This window comes from Mytilus edulis, chromosome 4 (genome assembly GCF_963676685.1).
Source record: "Mytilus edulis chromosome 4, xbMytEdul2.2, whole genome shotgun sequence".
Lineage (NCBI taxonomy): Eukaryota > Metazoa > Mollusca > Bivalvia > Mytilida > Mytilidae > Mytilus > Mytilus edulis.
This window is the reverse complement of record NC_092347.1, coordinates 57,716,072-57,733,096: the sequence shown is the minus strand read 5'-3', so window position 1 is coordinate 57,733,096 and position 17,025 is coordinate 57,716,072. Positions and strand designations below refer to the sequence as shown.

General features: G+C 31.0%; 2 protein-coding genes across 2 annotated transcripts in view; one reads left to right on the top strand and one right to left on the bottom strand.

The window, feature by feature from the left end:
* LOC139520050 (phosphatidylinositide phosphatase SAC2-like) overlaps window positions 1-17,025 on the bottom strand; it is a 253,355-nt gene that overhangs the window by 121,807 nt on the left and 114,523 nt on the right. The gene's annotated exons all lie outside the window — the stretch shown is intronic.
* Window positions 11,770-17,025, top strand: part of LOC139520053 (octopamine receptor 2-like) — a 40,104-nt gene continuing 34,848 nt past the window's right edge. Inside the window, exon 1 of the mRNA XM_071312472.1 lies at window positions 11,770-12,112. The gene's annotated coding sequence lies outside the window, so the exon portion shown is untranslated. The remainder of the gene's footprint in view (window positions 12,113-17,025) is intronic.

Below are 17,025 nucleotides of genomic sequence, written 5' to 3'. Positions count from 1 at the left end.
ATCTATATATAACAATATCCAGACAGTGAACCAATAAATGTTACCTGTCTTGAGATACTCTGATCTATATATAACAATATCAAGACAGTAAAACCAATCAATGTTACTTGTCTTGAGATACTGGGATCTATATATAACAATATCAAGACTGTGAACCAATCAATGTTACCTGTCTTGAGATACTCTGATCTATATATAACAATATCAAGACAGTAAAACCAATCAATGTTACCTGTCTTGAGATACTCTGATCTATATATAACAATATCCAGACAGTGAACCAATCAATGTTACCTGTCTTGAGATACTGGGATCTATATATAACAATATCCAGACAGTGAACCAACCAATGTTACCTTTCTTGAGATACTGGGATCTATATATAACAATATCCAGACAGTGAACCAATCAATGTTACCTGTCTTGAGATACTGGGACTATATATAACAATATCCAGACAGTGAACCAATCAATGTTACCTTTCTTGAGATTCTGGGATCTATATATAACAATATCCATACAGTGAACCAATCAATGTTACCTTTCTTGAGATACTGGGATCTACATACAACAGTATCAAGACAGTGAACCAATCAATGTTACGAAAAACATCTTTTAAAATCAGCAACTCAGTGTAAGTGTAAAATAATTAACTTTTCTGCACAGACATTTCAAAATTGAAACAAATGTAAGAATTGTACAGATAATACAATTTTCGTTTGACATTTCTATAGTCTACATATATTTTTACAACCAAGCAAGACTGATCAATTCAAGAATATCAATCAACTATAAAATTTCTTCTGGGATTGATTAGTCTGGTAAATTATTGCATAATCACAACAATTCTGACTATTTTAAATACAATAAAAATATATTCGCCGTTTGGATACAATGTGTAATGACAAATTCACTATCAAACATTCATGTAAAGATTTTACGGCAATTTAACTACATTTATGCATGCACCTAATGCAACTCAAAAGAGTTCAGTCTCTAATGGATTCTGAAGTTTAGGATAATGTTCTCAATTGTCTGGAAGTCTGGATCGCCTTTACTATGCGTTTATATTTTACGGATTGACATTCTGAAGTGTTATAAACGCTTACGCGAATTTACCTATTTTGCCTATGCAGCTCTCATAAGGTCAGGTTTTAGGATATATTTATACCGAGCACATTTATAGTAAAGAACCATCCAACCTACCATTATGTCCCTATTGGAACAGGACTATTTGCTGTATCGGAGCACCTGGGACCATTTACTTTTTTGACGATAGTTATGTTGCTCGGTTTTCTGTTTTACACCTTTTTGTGAACTGTTGTTTGAATATGTATATCTTAGTTCTTTTAATCTCGGTGTTGTCTGTCTTTTTCTGGTTTATTGTCCCCTCCCGTGAAATATGCTTCAGTGCTGGTGTAGCACAGGGCTAAATAGTAAATAAAACCTGCACAAATCATACGCCTTTAATGTCATATTAAAATTGTTGCTAAAATAAAACCTGATTATTAGAAGACATTCAAACAGAAGCAAATAAAAGGGTGTTTACAGAGCGTAAACAAAAACTTACATGATAATACCTTTTGATTTTCAAATATTGTGTCAACTATAAAAACCGTTAAAGATCCCATAACTCCTTTTTGGATTGAAAAACCAGAAAATAAAAACATATTAATCACCAAGTTAAAGTGCTCTTTTCATATGAGACTTTAAAGCTTAAGACCTTTGTTGACTTATTGCTTAACGTCAGTGCTTAAGGTAAAATGCTATTTTGGTCTAAATTAAGTTACACAATCCAAAAACCATGACCTTGTTCACACCAGTTAATCATTTCATGTCAGCAAATTGATTTTTTTATGCTGTAAAAAAATTAAATTGTCAATTTATCATACCATGTACTCTATAATTGTATTTAATCGTTATTAAACATATTTTCATTGTATCTCTCGTAAAAGCTTAATAAACTTTCGCTTTAGCTTATTATACTTGTTGACAAAAGTTATAATTATAATGCTATAATTGTTCAATCATGGCGTCTGGTATTTCTGAGGATAAGCAGCAATTTACTATTTTTCTTGTCTAGAACACAATCAAATGTCTGCATTTAATTTCAGTACAAATTAACTCTGAGCACTGCACATGATTGTGTCTTTCCGTACTTTTATAACTTTGCTTCACGGACTCGACTTCGAAATATAGTTGACATTGAGTTCGCTAATTATACAAGCGTTCTTTACTTCTGATCAGCAGTAATTATCATTTGTCTGCTTTGCTTGGGCAAGAAATATCTTAAGTTGAAAAAAGTTTTAAATTAAAAAAAAAAATGGTTTCCCTTATACTACTATTAATTGCATAAATTGTATTTTTGAAAATTACAGGGCACTTTACTATACTTTTAAGTAAGTCAAAATCAAGATTATGACAGCAGATTTTTTTGCGTCGGTAATAAGGTCATGCAAGTACTATTCTCCTTTTCTTTGTATATAAGTTAAAATTCTTGTACAGAATGAAATTTCTAATAGCGATTCAATATTTAACCAAAAGTTATGGTTAAGACATCTTTGTTAGTAATAGGTACTAGTTGGTATTCAGATTCCTACGCGATCAAAATATTCTCTTTTGAATATTTTTTAAATCTGCCAGTTGATTTGTTCTTTTCACGTTTTACAATCTATTTTAGTAACCTTCATCCGCCTTGCGTATAAAACTTTACCCTTTCGTAACGAGGGACCCTGGCCTTAATGAGAGGTTTAGTAATATTTGACCCACATACATCAATAAAGGCTTTTTCTCCTTTCTTGGTTTTCAAAGCATGCAACGTGAAGATTATAAAAACAATTAAATTTGAAAATCAGATTAAGGCATGTCATTAACAATATACATCTAGTCAATTTAGACAGTTACATAATTTTCAAAAACTGCAAAAAAATAGACTGTGATAGCTTTGATGAATATCAAACGGAATCAGACTTTTATCTACGGATTATTTAATCTATCATATACAATTGCATATATTTTTTTTTAACATTTTATATGACAGGATTAAATATAAATACAAAAGACGTGGGCTTTCAAATGCAACATTGATACAGAAAAAAGACACTTACAACTTTTATCAGGGTATGTGAATATTAAAAGTAATAAAACGACATGTAAACAAAACAATGGGAACATATGTAAAGATTTAAATTATAAACTACATGTACTGTGAATTTACAGTGGAGGGCAAACCTAATTTAGAACACACACAAACATGTGATAATTCTTCGCACCTTTGTCTGGTTAACTAAACTAATCATAACAAAATAGTTAACAATATGTAATAGCATTATGATTTTAATACATATTTCAAGACAACCATTTGATTAATTCAAAAACATAGCGAAATTCATCACTAATTTCATATGCATAAATCACAGATGTGATCCCCAAAATCACCTCGCGCTAATCGCAATTTATGTCTTATATTTGATAAGATATATATATGTTTCCCTCAGTTTTAGTTTGTACCCTGGATTTGTTTTCTCTTAATCGACTTATGAATTTCGAACAGCGGTATACTACTGTTGCCTTTATATATGATAGAATAATAATAAAACTTTCAATTTTTTTTATACCATGAATTTCGCTATAAACAATAGTAAATAGTAAACTGATCACAGGGACATTGTTTGACTAGATTTGATACATTAACATTCTTTGGTAGACTTAGTGACGGCCAGTACATTGAAATAAATAGTCAGAAAATTGCAGACATAATCAATCGGGTATACTGTTATTGATAAACCCAAAGCAGAATATAAATAGGCAAGTTAAGTTTTCTACTTATTTTCAGAATACAAAGCTTTTGTGGCTTGACAAACTAATCTTTCATAATCTTCACAGAACTAACCATTTGAAGCAAAACATATTCCCAGATATGTTAAATCATCAACAATATCTATATAATTTGCCCATTAAATTGTAATTGCAACTTTTGCAAAAGCAAATACATGGTATTTTAGGCAGCTTGTAATCCAGTGTCAGATTCTGCCAGAATTACATTGCATCAGAATAAAGTAAGAGATACAATTGGAAAAGTAGAGCGATTGCATCATTATTAGGGAATATATGCGCAGCATTGTCAACATTTGACAATTCATCATAAAACATTGACAATAATTCCTCCTTGGCACACACCAACATTGCTATTAAAGAAACTTAAATTTATAAGTCGGTCAAACATTACACCATATTCATGCTAAAAGTTTAGTTCAGTGAATATTTGAAAGACAATGACATCGAAGCATTTCTTGCACTCTATACATTTTGATAATACATTCTGACTCAGTAATCTCCTTAATCTAATGCGATTAATGTTTAACTTCTTCAGGGATTCTACTTGTTATATTTCGATCATATTGTAATATTTTCCTCATACAAACTCACTTCCTTACTAACTCATGTTATGTAACTTTAATATTTTCTGTATTATTATTTTACATTTTAAATTAAATTTTCAATAACACACTTGCGATTATTGAATATAAAACAATTAAGAACGCAATAAAGTGTCACAGAAAATTAATGCGAATTTCCAAAAAAAAAAAAAATGTTTTTCATTTTTACATAAACCATCGATACAAAATCCAAACATTTGACCTATTTCAATGCTATTTAAAATTTTAATCCGAATTTCGCATGAGAATGTTTGGTCAAGTGGTTACTTACTATAGCTTTCAACATGAAACTTATTTTCCCAAAAGAGACAAAAAATCACAATGCTTACTAAAAGAGGGACGAAAGATACCAGAGGGACAGTCAAACTCATAAATCGAAAATAAACTGACAATGCCATGGCTAAAAATGAAAAAGACAAACAGACAAATAATAGTACACATGACAAAACATAGAAAACTAAAGAATAAGCAACACGAACCCCACCAAAAACTAGGCGTAATTTCGGGTACTCCGGAAGGGTAAGCAGATCCTGCTCCACATGTGGCACCCGTCGTGTTGCTTATGTGACATCCGATATTAAAAATAAATATCATTACTAATATAGGTCTCAATTCATTTCCCTCTGTTTTAGTTTGTAACCCGGATTAGTTAACTCAATCGATTTATGACTTTTGATTAGTGGTATACTACTTTTGCCTTTATTCATTAATCTTATCTTATTTCTATTCTATACCACTTTAAATTGTGTCAATTTTATAAGTTCAATCCTGGTACTTATGATGAGTTTATTTACAACCACAGGGTCGATACCACTGCTGTTGGAGTTCATTCCTCGAGGGTATTACCAGCTCAGTAGTCAGCACTTCTGTGTTGACTTGAGTTATCATTGGTATGTTCATTATTATAAATCAACTGTTTTAAACAAAACTTTGAATTTTTGAAATACCTCAGGAATAGATTACCTTAGCTGTATTTGGCAAAACTTTTAGGAATTTTTGGTCCTCGGTGCTCTTTAACTTCGTACTTTATTTGGCCTTTGTAACAGTTTTTGATTCGAGCGTCACTGATGAGTCTTTTGTAGACGAAACGCGCGTCTGGCGTTAATACAAAATTTCAATCTCAGTATCTATGATGAGTTTATTTACCATGTTACATGTTGATATTTCATATCTTATCAATTACTATCAATGTCGTACGTTACATATAGGAACACCATATTTTTTTTGTTTACAATAAATCCATGTTTTGCTTAAAAATAGCCAATGTATAATAACCAAAACCCGATTAAGGTATTTATAGTACAACATTGCAATATGGTGGTATCTGATAAAAGTACATTCAAGGCAAAGCTATATTTTCCTCTCTTAAAAGTAATCGTAACCTTCTCATTAATTAGAAACCTAGATACGTCCATAGAAACTGCCAATAACAAAGCCAATTTTTCCACTTTGTATGTAAGGCACGTTTCCAATCATTGTATATACCTACTAATCTCTAATTAATCAGGCATAAACATTTAGCGACGATACAGGACCTAAAAACATTGTTCATCATGGCTTCCTACACAAAATTTCAGAATACATTTAAACAAAGCTAATCATATGTGTAATCATTGTCATTGTCTGTATACAATGGTGTATTCACTGTTAATAAATAGTTATATTTTCAGTTTATTTTCGATTTATGAGTTTGACTGTCCCTCTAGTATCTTTCGTCCCTCTTTTATAATCATTCGTTACACTTAGGTTTGTCTAACTAAAACCACAGATAGTCTTAGGATAAAAAAAGAAACGTCTTTTCGAAAATTTGGTTTTCAATGCTCTTCAATTTCGCTGTTTTTGTCTTCCAACTGTGTTAATTCGAGCGTTACTAAGGAGTTTTGTGTAGAAAGAACGTGCGCAATGGGTGTATTAAATTCCAATCTTGGTGTTTCGAGGTATCTTTTGATCATGTGCATTGATATTTTTTTTATTAATTTGTACTTAATGTCATTATTATGAAACATCGTGCTCTTTATGGAAGCAATTAAAAAAATCCATGCTTTCGGCAACACGAAATAGAGTTTTACCAGAAATGTCAAATACAGCAGAAAAAATCATTACAGGACGAATATACCAAAGGGACAATCAATAACAAAAAGTCGAATCAAACCAACAAAATACCATGCAACACCCCGACATTTCAAAAGACAAGTGCCAGTCCAAATTCATTTCACAGCAACCCAAACCTCATGATAAACCCTGGATGGGGAGAACTCATGTATACAAGGCGGTTAAGCTGTTCTATAACATAATATAAAGTCCGCCACATAGCATGGTTACTGTCCATTGACTTGGTATGATCCTAATCATAATAGGATAAATAATCATCGACATGCAGTTCAAGAATTGAATAACTTAACAAGGTGCAATCGTCTTTTATTCATTTTCCGGAAATCGACAGAACCGAAACACTTACTAGGGGCAATAGGCTTAAATGCTTTTTTTTCTCAGAAAATCCACGGAAGTACTTCCAGGTAAAAGAGTATAACATTTACAATCGGAGACAAAATAGGACATGAAAATCCTAAGGGCTTCTCTGGTAATTTCTTCATAATTACGTGAAACACAGTCTTTTAACAGTCTGGTTACAAAACCATTATTGCGATGTCATTGTATGGACATTATTAAACCTAATCTGTCGCCGTCAGAACACAACGTTAATGATGTAATTGGCGTCTTTAACATGCCAATGGGGTTTGTGGAACGGTATTAATTGGAGGATTTATATTTGTTAGCGGTATGACATTATAAGTAGAACATCGCCAAGAGGTAAGGTTCGATGTTAGTCAGTACAGATCTATATGTATGAAAATACGAAAATACAAGCAGATGTAAGGTATACGTTAATAAAATAAACCCCAGCATACACACACACACATACACACACATAGCCATACACACGGTCGTCAATATGAATACCAAACTTTTTTTATGGTCTAATTTTATTTGCGCCAATGTTTTGAAGAATTCAGTATTTATTTTGCTGCAATAATAAAAACAGCTTACCCTACAGGCTAATCATAACGGAAACCTTTTAATATACAATGTATTAAGCTGTATCCTGAATACGAAACTTCTATACAAATTTGTCTAGAGTATCACCTCCCCCCGGTAAGTAATTAAGTTCATACTAATTTTTGATACACAAATGAGAGTCACTTAATGGTATGCATTTGTGAAATATATCGGAAAAAGTAGAGGGGGAAATACGTCTGTACTTTGTTTAAAGACCTCATATTGAGGATGAATTATTTATTGAAAAGCGGAGACTACTCGCATAGATCTTCCCAAAATGTTACAAAACATTAAATTAACACAGTTAACCACGTTTGAGGTAGGCAAAAAGTACTAAACTTATAATTGTTTAATGTTTTGATGTTAGGTTTATTGATGAATGTGATTTATGATGAACATGTTATAGTATGCTATCAAAACTATGTTCTAGCATTATTATAAAAAATATTTTTAATTTAGATTTATTGTTTCTATTTATAACCTGTATTGTTGGTGCATATGAAATGCTTTATTTTGGCACAAATGAAAGAACTGTTTTGGCGCAAATGAAATGCCCATTGACGCAAAAGCAAACTACCGGTTTTGACCATGTGTCAAGTTCTAGCCAGACTAATTGTACATTAATATGAAAACATTATATTTATTATATTAACGTTTTTCTTAATCTTAATACAAACTAAGTAACGTAACGAGTAATTTCGATAGGGCAGGTATTTCATCAATACAGCATTTCGACACTATCATAATTGTTTTGTGTGTTTTACTATCTCTCTCTGATTCACAGAATAGAAATAGAAAAAAAAGTATGATGTATTTTTCCAAATGCAGTCCGGCATGATATACATATCCCTTAAACAAAACTTACAGTCAAGCAAAGCATACCAACACAAAAACAAAAAATAATAAGGACGTGACTGTATCAAGGTATGACGAAGATTCTTTAAATTGGAAAATGAACATCACGTTTGAACGGTTTTACACTAGTCATTTTTTGGAACTATTTATAGCTTGCTGTTCGATTTGAGCCAATGCTCCGTATTGAAGACCGTACTTTGACCTTTAATTTAACTTTTATTTTTTTTTAACTTGAATGGAGAGTTGTCACATTGGCACTCATACCCCATCTCCTTATATCTATTTGAAAAACAAATGTTTATGAAATATTTATGAAAAATACAATGAAATAAATATTTTGTTATCTGTTTGTTAATAGACTTAACAACATTCGCAGATACATTGTATCTTAGTTCGAAGAATTTAGTTAATTCATGAATGTTCATAGGTTATTACTGTTTACACTTAACTTGTATATTTAGGATAAAAGAGTTATTTATACTTTTCTATGCAATGAAAGTGCCAGCAGACATTTTAATGAGACAAAATTTTGATTGACATAAAGTGTAACGCCTAATTTTTTACATAGTAACCAATACATGTTTAACATGTTTCATAAATGAACGGTATTAACAATGAATTACGGTTCCTATTGAGACAGACATTCAACCATGTTGCCGAGAAGGGGTGTATAGATGATCGTTAAAGTTTTCAGAGGGCGTGTATAACTTTACTCTCGTTTCATCGGATAAGGATAAGAAAAAGATTCACCAAAATTAACTCTAAGGTCGAGAACATGGAAAACTTCTATTAGAGTGAACATCGAACATTTCTGTTCATATATTCAACAGAAAACCAATTTCTTCAATATAATGAAGACTACTATTTGATTATTCAATTGAGAACTAGTATGCAAGAAATTTAAACAAGACATTATTTTGTCTTAGTTATAATTTTGTAAATCATCGATGTACATAAATATATCACTTTGATCAGAAAACCAAATAAAAAGACTTTATAAGAACACTTTTGGAATTATTTAAAACTATCCGAGTAAAATCCGTTTACATGTAAAATTCATTAAAGACAGGTTGTAAAGATTTTCCCAGAGAAATCAAATTACAGTTCTAATATAACAAATCAAGCAATAAAACCCAAACTTCCGATATTCGTAGATGTCGCAACCCGTGAAATCAAAAGCAAAATAATGTTTTTATAGTGATTCAGAATCGTTGTAAGGTAATTCTAATTTTGAATAACCTTTCGAGTTAACTCCGTGATTTATTTAACTCAGTTTGATACAGGTCTTTACTGCCATTATGATGAGTCTTTAAAATTAATGTATTTTCTTGATTTATAGTTTCAATGGCAAAGTTTGTTAAAAAAAAAATTCTATCCATACCAACTTGTTTACTAAAACAACTGAGCAGCTAAAAGCATTTTTCAAGATCCATTTTAATTAATCATCTAATGCAAAATTAGGAAATCCATTTCAGACAGACATGTTTACAATGTACTAATTCAGAACATTTAAACAATCATGTAGCTAGATAACCCATAGGAAGTTTGCAATACCAGGAAAATTGGTACGAAACACAAAAACATATCAACAATCCACTTTTTTAATGGTCAAAATGCTTGACCTTATATAGTAAGGATTCGTCTTTTTTCCCTTAAACTCAAAAGGATACATCTTTCTAACGAATTAAGTGTTTACATTGAACATATAAAACAAATGACCACGAAATCGCAATTACGAAACCAACAACGTTATATTTATATGTTCTGTCAATTTAAACTGAGGGAGCTTAGAATGTGTTTAAAAAACCTTTTTATACCGTAAATTTTAAAATCATCAGAATAACTTCTATCTTGTTCTATCAAACAAATAACATCTACCCTTCACAGAAGGAAAATCATTTTATACTTAAAGAAAGGTTAAAATAATATGGCTAACTTTAATCTATAAAAAAAATAGTTAACGTCTATCCTTGCGTTTTCACTGTCCGAATAGATGATATGATTTTAATGGTTTAGTCAATTGTACCTTCAAAAGTTTTTACGGACCACTATGCGTAAATGAATTTTAGCCATTTTAATCTTAGCACCATCTGAAATATCTGAATAATGTATTCTTCCGTCAAGTTCAGTATTTTTAGCATTATCTACTGCGGTAAATTCAGTTCCATTCAAATAAGTCGCTTACAGTTAACTCAGTTTTGTTCATAAGCTTTTCAAACAATTCAGTATTGCGCCTATGTGAATAGCTGGCAGATATCTAATGAACAGTCTGAACATAGTCTGAATTTAATCATATAATAATTTATTGTTCAGTCTTTTATAACCATGTGAATTGTTCAGACCAACATGATAGTTTCAAACCATATTTTGACTACTAGTGGACGGATATGTCCAACTTGTAAGAGCCACAATCTTATCCTTTTTTCTTTCATTGTAACATCATCTAAAGCCATTTATCACCAGCAGTTTGCATTGGTCCGTAATTTTCTGTGGAGTATTTTTTAGGACTGGCGTTTGTCTTTTCGTTTCATAGGTTTATTTTAACGACAGGGAGTTATCTGTATTCTGTGGCCTGTTTTATATATATTGAAGTAAAGATGTACTAAATGCATATTTCATTTCGCGTATGACTTCAGTATCAATTTCTTCAGGCACATGTGAAGTCAATTGGTTAGAAATCCAATGCAAAGAACAAAACAACATAACCTGTCAATTAAAATTGAGGGAGAGTTCTGAAACAAAAATGTTAGAATAGTCAATATCGAACTTGACATCCTTTATTTTACAAGATGCAACATATAAATATTTCTAATCCTCGGTTATGACACGACAAATACATGAATTGCGTTTCTGTATTCAAAGAAGGATCATGACTCATGAAAGACAAACATAAAAAAATCGTCAATTTCAAACTTGACATCCGCCACCGCGTACAACCTTAAACTAATAACTGATTTACTACTCTTGCCTTTTTTACCCATTGGAAAACCCGGTTTAAAAGAATTTTGGTTCTGTCAAGTGCAAATACGTTTATATCAAATGAATTCGAAGTTAGAAATTTCATATAACAAATATTATATAAAATTGAGAATGGAAATGGGGAATGTGTCAAAGAGACAACAACCACACCAAAGAACAGACAACGGCAGAAGGTCACAAACAGGTTATGTATCATCTGCAGGATAAACAATTAATTTGTCATGATTCCCGGAAAGTAAAACGGAAGTCATTTCAAACTGTCAAATCATTTAAAATCTGAAATATAATATATTTTGTTTTTACTGGTATAAAACGTTCAACAATAATGTTTTTGATCAATATAATACCGATTATTCTAACAAACATGTTATTTGCTTTGAACAAAAAATGACAAACAACTATCAAGCTGTTGTTATAAAAATTTCGTTTTCGGTAAAATAAATCAAAGCGGAAAAAAAACAATAAAAAAGTAATTTTATAAACATGTATTTGCTACATAAAGTATCAATTGAATCATTTGACCAGACTTAAATGACCATGTAAAAACACCTGATTGGTGGAGAATCAATTTCATAGTAAATGGGTGTAGATTTCATAATTATGGATGGTTGTATTGATCTTGACGATAATCTTGTTCATTTCAGCACTACAATCACTGCAGAACTTATCTGAGGACAATTATACATATCTCGTACTACTATAATTATTGTAAGATTTGAAGAGGAATAGAGCAAAGTTGCTGGAGGAAGAAAATCACAATTATAACTTCGTATTTTACAAAAGTAAGTACAAATAAATTATTAATAATTTGTAACTGGTTTTTATCAGAAGGATATAAAGTTATATTATTCTCGTTAAAATTGAAATTGTCAATAAATTGTTTTATGTTTCCTGAATTTCCCGAAGTTATTTGCCAAGACTGTAATTAATCCATGTGTTGCTTTTGTTAAATGTTTGAATTTTCATAGCAAAATGCACATATATTTAATCTTATATATTTTACTCATTCACACTTTGCTTTCAATTGTTTTTTCTTCTCTTGAAGAACCACAGAAGAACATACGATGGTGCGCATACACGCGAGACCACAATCCCATGACATACAAAAGGTACCAAACAATGGTATCGCTTTTACTGCTGTTTTTCATCCTTTTTTTCTCTCTTGTCTTTATAAAAAATGTTTTCAATTTTCCCCGATATATTTAAAAATGTATCATATATATATATATATATAGTTAAAACCAATTTTCTTTTAATTTCACAATTGTGTCCTAAAATAGACAAACCGATTGAATTTTTTTTTAAACTACTGCAACGGAGATGTTTGACGACAATTTATTTAGTCGCACGGTCGGTTATAAAATATTCAATATATTCATGATGTTGAATGTTTTATTTGTATATCATTTTGAAAGCTGTTGGTCCATCTTTTTCTGTATCGGTAATTTGATGAAGTTCTGATTTAGGGTTTTAAGAAAAAAGGGGGAATGCTCATTACGAGCAGATAATTTTTTTTTTAGGGTTTTATAATTTTTTATGTGTTATCCCTGGTTTAACCTGTCACTAGGTTTTTAACTTTATATCATATCAGATGTACTCGTATCTTGAAAAACACTTACGATAATTTAAGTTGAAATGTACTCTTGATAATGCAGTAAATTTAGGATCCATAAAATTTCGCGACTCGTTCACACGAACCACGATGTATAACTCATTAATCTGGAAAGTCTATTTCATCTACATTGATTTTTCAACATTATTCAACTATCTACAAGAACTGATCTTTTTCTTCCGTTGAAAAAAGTCGGAAGTCTTTGATATGAATGATTTACTACCTAAATGTCATCAAGTTTTATCATTAGACCGTTGTAAGCCGATAACAGCTACTATTCACAAATGCCGACTATTTCGTAACTCTTTAAACAGCTAGAGATGGACATTGAAACTTCCTTCTCATAAATTCTCATGCATAATATGTTCCGTCTGCTAGGCCAGGAAATTTGACGTCAGAGCTAACCCAAATGATAAACGGACATGACAGAATTCGAGAACTGATTAAAGGAAATTTGTAAAGCTTGCTCAGGATGGCAGATTCAGCAAATACAATAATACTAAACTTACATTTGAAATCGATTGGTTTTATTTCAAAACAAATTGTATCAAACTGTTCTTTATTTTACGTAATTGAATAAATTGAGAACTGAACAATTTGACAGGACACCATTTCTCACTAACCATCGTGTAAACGCTAATGTGAATCTATCTAAAATACTAGACATGCGTAAGCTACAATAAGACTAACATATTTTTTGTGGTTTGCTACATAAGTGTTTGCAATATATGATTAACAAAATTTAAAAGAAACCCATGAAACTATTATTTTCGTGAGGTCTTTTTTACTCTTCAATATTTTTAGTAATTCTTGTTTTCTTTTGTATATAGTATGTTTGTTTGATGTAGGATAAATAACAATATCTTTGTTTTGAGCACAATTATACAAAAGTTTTCCAAAATACAATAGGTTTGGTATTTCTTGCACTAGATTGGTATTGCTGCTAGTTGCCTGGGATCCATAGGGTACTACTAGCTAGTTCCTGGATGTGTGAACTTGAATTTAATTGACAAAAGTATTAATTCATTAACAAAATGTTGGGATTGTGGGGATCAAACACATTTGGCACTTAATAACATAATAGGTAGTTAACATAAAAATTATTTTATTAGTTTAATACTATCAATGTATAAGATGGAAATAGAGAAAATACTACCAAAGCCAAACTCTTACACATTTTATAGATCGTCTTGCAACCGGTTATAGCAGTAATTTAAGTTTTACCTGGAGCTATTAAACAAAATATTTTAGCTATTGATATTGCTAAGATGAAACAGCTTGTTTCAGGAAACTTTACCTTAGCTTCACCTCGACAATCGTGGTTTCTACAGCTGATATTTGTTTAAAAAGCTCTTAAAAAAATTAAACATCAACACTGACCATTTTCAAAAAATCAATTTAACAATTATATGCGACTATCATGGATGAAAAGCAAATTAGCCGACGATCCATTAAATGTACATGCAGATTAAAAACAGTTTAGGTATCCTAAGTAACTTAACTACATTCCTAATATATATGGTACAAAGATTTTCAAGTTATCAACATTTTTTCCCGGTACAAGATTTTCCCAGATTATAAAAATCGAAAAACATATCAATGATTGACTTTCACCTCAATCAGCCCATAAAATGTAAAACTGTATTCCACACCTTATCTCCTACTCCTTCATAGTGTGATTACGAAAGGTTTATGTTATATTTAATGGAAAACGTGGATTATATAAAAATCTTGGCACCATAAACATCACCACATTTGACTAAATATGGAATATATTAATGTCGAGTTGTTCACATATAAATCGTATCATCTAAACTCAGCAATAAAATTTACCATCCTAATGTCTTAATGCACGAAAAATACAACTTCATTGATAGTAAGACCAGTTAACAACCTCTTAATATTGTTTTTATTTATCGGTAACGACTGCTTATCCAATATAATGCTGTGTTATAACAGCCTTCAAAAGAATTCCTTGCATGTTACATGTAAACAGTATTTAGCCTACAAGACCTTATCGTGACCTGCATTCGAAATTTTCTTATCGATTTAGATAATGACCAAGGTCATTGACTATCTGTATGACAAATACATTTCAATTTTAAGATAGAAAAAAAGAATGAGTCCATATAAAAAAGAAGATTAGATATGATTGCCAATGAGACAACTATCCACAAAAGACCAAAATGACACAGACATATAGGTCACCGTACGGCCTTCAGCAATGAGCAAAGCCCATACCGCATAGTCACCTATAATAGGCCCCGATAAGACAATGTAAAACATTTCAAACGAGAAAACTAACGGCCTTATTTATGTAAAAAAAAAAGTATACGGATGCTCCATCCGCACTATTATTTTCGATGTTTAGTGGACCGTGAAAATGGGGTCAAATCTGTAATTAAAATTAGAAAGGTCATACCCTAGGGAACATGTGTACTAAGTTTCAACTTGATTGGACTTCAACTTCATAAAAAAAACTACCTCAACCAAAAACTTTAACCTGAAGCGGGACAGACGAACGGACGAACAAACCAGAAAACATAGAGCCCATAAATTGGGCATACGCACAGAACAGAAAACATAATGCTCATAAATTGGGCATAAAAATTGGTATGCAAAGTGACCTAAATATCACTATATCAAGGAAACGAGTTAATATTAGGACAATGATTAGCACCAATATTTTAACTTCCATTAAGAAACAGTATTTTGTACATTACAAATACAATCAGCATAAGTTACAGCTTTAACTGTATTTCAAAAACGTTTCAGAAACATCTGTTGCACATATTCATCTTTACAGTAAACTTAACTAGCTTATATCATCCACATTGTATTTATTTTAACGATTTTGACTCTCACTGAATTGAATTCATAATCGACTTCTTCCATTGGTATTATTTATGAATGAGGATAGGATTTGTTGTTAACTAGTTGAATTAACAGCTATTGATTGATAAGTACTATAATAACGCCTGCAGTACTATTTTCGTGGATAGAACAAAATCGCCGAAACAAATTCCGCCAATTTAAAAGTGCACAAGCAAAATCAATGAAAAATCCCGAAATCTTTAACCCGAGAAAATAACCCGCTATACGGTATTATGAGAACAGTAAAACACAGCAGTATATAATAGTGCAGTATATGGTCCTAAAACGTTACATTTTACTACCAAACAAATCAATTGAATTATGGTACAGCGCAATGAGAGAAAATGCTTCAATTCATATGATTTTAAATGAATAAGATTTTATATAGGTTGTTTGGTTTATTTTATGAATATTACACAGAAGATGTTTTTAAAAAATAATGTTAGAGGGTTGATTTGGGTTATGATATAAGAAACATGATAACAAATATGTCTCAAATAAACTAATCATTGATACCAGGACTAAATTTTGTATATACGCAAGACGCGCGTTTCGTCTACAAAAGACTCACCAGTGACGCTCGAATCTAAAAAAGTTAAAAAGGCTAAATAAAGTACGAAGTTGAAGAGCATTGAGGACCAAAATTCCTAAAAGTTTTGCCAAATCCAGCTAAGGTATTCTATGCCTGAGGTAGAAAAGCCTTAGTATTTAAAAAATCTAAATTTTGTAAACAGTTAATTTATAAATATAACCATATCAATGATAATTCATGTGAGCACAAATTGCTGACTACTGGGCTGGTGATACCCTGGGGAAATAAATCTCCACCAGCAGTGGCATCGACCCAGTGGTTGTAAATAAACTCATCATAGATACCAGGACTAAATTTTGTATATACACCAGACGCGCGTTTCGTCTACAAAAGACTCATCAGTGACGCTGGAATCCAAAAAAGTTCAGACATTCAACTGCATTTCAGATTAATATAATTATACGTAACATTATGCGTTAAAAGCTTTTTATGTGGGATTTTATTTTCATTATTAAGAATTAAAAACTAAAAATATGATACAAATAAAAAGTAAATTTGAGTTTAAATATCAACTACTACATCAAAATATGCACTCCTGTTACATTTAGAAGAAAATTTAAATAAGTGATATCGAGATTTACAATTAAAAAAAGTAATTTAATTTTAAACGATGGAAT